The sequence below is a fragment of the Stegastes partitus genome, unplaced genomic scaffold, assembly GCF_000690725.1.
Source record: "Stegastes partitus isolate 25-593 unplaced genomic scaffold, Stegastes_partitus-1.0.2 Scaffold1467, whole genome shotgun sequence".
In the NCBI taxonomy this organism is placed as follows: Eukaryota; Metazoa; Chordata; class Actinopteri; family Pomacentridae; genus Stegastes; species Stegastes partitus.
This window is the reverse complement of record NW_007579198.1, coordinates 1-3,445: the sequence shown is the minus strand read 5'-3', so window position 1 is coordinate 3,445 and position 3,445 is coordinate 1.

Genomic DNA, 3,445 nt, shown 5'->3' with positions numbered 1-3,445 from the left:
TGGCATACTATTGATTCAAATGACGTGTTTTCCTGGTGGTTGGTTCATTTGTATATATATTATTACTACATTTGCTACACAATTAACAAAAAAAAATGTTGTGGTGAATGTTTCATATCTTAATTATTTGAAGAACTGAAGCAATTTAAGGCCCCAAAATGCAAATTTTAAACCAAATGAGCTCAAACTAAACCTTTTGTCATTTGTTTGAAGACTTTGAATCCATGTCAGAGCTCATGATGCAAACGTAGAACAAATGTGCCAAACATCTCGTTAAATCGACCCGTGTGACGTGTTTTCCTGGTGGTTGGTGCAGATGTGAGGTGGCTGCTGGTTCCTGCCGGCAGCTGAAGCCGAGCGACGGCCTTCAGGGTGAAAACAGGGTCAGCAGACGAGTGGACGGAGCGCCATCTTCCCTGGTGGGCCCAGTTTCTGTGGGACAAACAAATTGTCCTGCAGATGCGGCGGCTGACCCCCTCCGGCCCGGACAAAGGCGGCGGAGGATCTCGACATCAGATTAAGGCCCGGCTTTTCCTCGGCGGGGTCACAGGTCAAGTGGGCCATTGTCTGGGAGGCCGCGGACGTTAAACTGCGTACACGTCGTCCTTAGAAAAGATGCAGTCGGCGGCCGAGGGGAGGAATGCGAGCGCCGCCGCCGCTCCCCAAACAACAAGGTGAGATATAAAAAAGGGGCGGCGGGTTTGAAGCAGCTGCTCCGGCGGACAAAGGGCTGGAATGTAGCGTCTCTATAGCGGCCGGCGGAGGCGTTTCTGCGCTTGTGTCTCGCTGTGGCAGATTTGCAGCGAAACGGAGCAAAAATATTTAACAGGAACACAAAGACGGGTGTAAATCGAGGGAAGGACTCAGCTGCTGCTGCTGCTGTCAGAGAGATGAGCAGGAAGTCACGTTGGAAAAATACACGAGTGATGATCAGAAGCAAAGCAAAGCAGGAAGCTTTGGGGTTTGATGGGTTCAAACTGAAGAGTTCATTTGCAAGAACAGATTCTGTAGTTTCTGTAGATTTTCAGAAAACTTATTTTGTTGTTGTTTGCTTGACATGACATCAGTCAACCTGAAGCTGAGTGGATTCGACTCAGTGGAAATGAGGGACAGGTGGGTTTTCTGAAGGTTTGTGAAAATGGAGTTTTGACCTCTTCAAATAATATTTAAATCAGTTAAACTGGAAAAAAAAAAATGGCGGCAAAAGTGTGAAAGTAAAAAAGTCTGACAAAAATCCTGTTACATTCAAAACCTATAAGAATGTTGAAAATAAACTATTTAGCTTAAGTCTGTACAGAAGTCTCATTTTACAGTCAAACGTAAAAGAAATTAAATTTTTTTGAAAAAGTAAAAACACTGATTTTTTATTTGGACGTTATTTACTTTTTTTTTTTACTCCCTACGTGTAAATTAATATTCTGTGATTGTGCTCGATGTTATTGTCTGTAATGTACTAGAGCAGGAAGAATTATTATTAAAAACTAAAGAAATCATTTTATTTCGTACTGTTCCCTAAAAAAGAAGGACTTTGAAACTCTGGCACTGATAGTTTTATTTGTCTGTGTGTAGATTAGGACTGTGATTTAATGGTTTGTAGGTTAAGACAGAACTTTATTAACACTGAAGGAAATTATCCGATAATTTAACACGACACAAAAAAAATCTATAAAATGTTCAAAAACTACATTTAAAAACTGTTGAAATGTATTTTGCACTTTATTTTTAGAAGCATGTTTCACCGGCTCTGTGATCAAACACCATCGATCTGTAGATCTTTAAATCTGATGAAGTAGTCCGTCATGACTCGGGTAAAATCACCGCATATGAAACACTTGGAGGGTTTTAACTGCAGCGTGTGAACGTGTTTGGTGGAAAACACTCAACTGCTTCTGATTTTAAAAACGACAACTTGACTGTTTCTGTGAACTTTAATGTTTCAGCGGAGCTCAGAACCGATAAGAACCGAGATCTGGACCCGGATCTGTCCTGATGTATTCACTCGGTTGAGCTGCAGCTCGTGTTCCGGCTGTTTGCTCTGAGGCCCGTCGCCGCCTTGACCTCGTGTTTGTTCTGCTGGTCGCGGCCTGTTGGAGCTTCGAGGCGGAAACGCTTCCCGACGGCTGCGCGGTTTGAACCCCAAAGTAAACTTTCAGACGCCTGATTTGTCGTCTGTGGATTTAATGATTCTCTGATGTAATGATTCTCCGGTTTGAAGCGTCTCTAGATGTGTCCGATCAATGATTAAACAGCATTTCTGCAACTTAACGACTGAAACGCTGCAGAAACAACAGCTGTATGGTCCAGAAAACACTGACTCGCTGCTTATTGATGCGTCTAAGCACCGTTTTACTGTTTAACTGGGAACCTCTGAACTCCTTCACTGAACCTTTTCTTCAGGAAACACTTCATTTTTTTGCATTCTAGGGATTTTTTTATGCACCAGTTTGTTCCTTTTTTTTTGCATCGAATTATGCTGGAAATGTCTTTATTTCGATGAAGGAAAACACAAGATTCAGGCACAGTGAATTATTGCTGCAGTGGTTTTACAAAATAAAAGCCCTTTGCTGCAAATGTTTTCAACATCGAAGACGATTCCCCCTGAAATCTGAAAACTGAGCTCCTCTGTTGAGCGTCTGTATGTGAGTTTTTGACTGAAACTTTTGACTATTTTTACATTTTAGGAAACATTTTTAAATACCCTTAAAAGATCCATCAAGTGTGTTTAAATGTAAAAGGAGCCTGAGGAGAGTTTGAATTCAACCAAACTTGGTTCATTAACAGCTAAAGATAAAACCTGTGCAGCTGCATTGACACATTCATGAATCACTGATGTTCATTTTGCAGCAGTGGGCTTCATGTGTCGGTTTAGTTCAGCGACAAATCCTGAGACTTTAGAAAAGTCTGGTGATCTTTTGGCCTGTTGCAGACGTCCAGAAGACGGATGACGCAGCTGAGTGACGAAGTGAAGTGATGAAGGAGGAAGAGCAGCTCTTTACAGTCGGTCGGCGGGAAACAAATAAACACTCAGAGGTTGGATTTAAACAGTTCAGGAGAACTGTTGTTAAAGTTCAACATGAAGACGACGTGGAAGCAGCTTTGCACATTTGACACCAACATACAGACTCTGTGAACGCCCGTTTTAGTTCCAACCACCGAGTTCACATCAAACAAACTGGAGCCTTGTCTCACAACACATCAAACTCTGCGGATGTTAGAGCCTCTGAAGTTGGTGAAATGTGGACCAAAGGCTGTTTTTAGCAGGAAACATGGATCCATCCATATATATCCATCCATATATACACTTACAGGAATTTTCCAGGGACACAAAACCACATTTATTTGAAGATTTTTACTTTTTGTCCGTTTTCAAGGCTTGATAATTTTTCATTATTGTCATTTCAGACGAGCTTTATCATAATTTGAACACATTTTGAGCTGTTCTGGA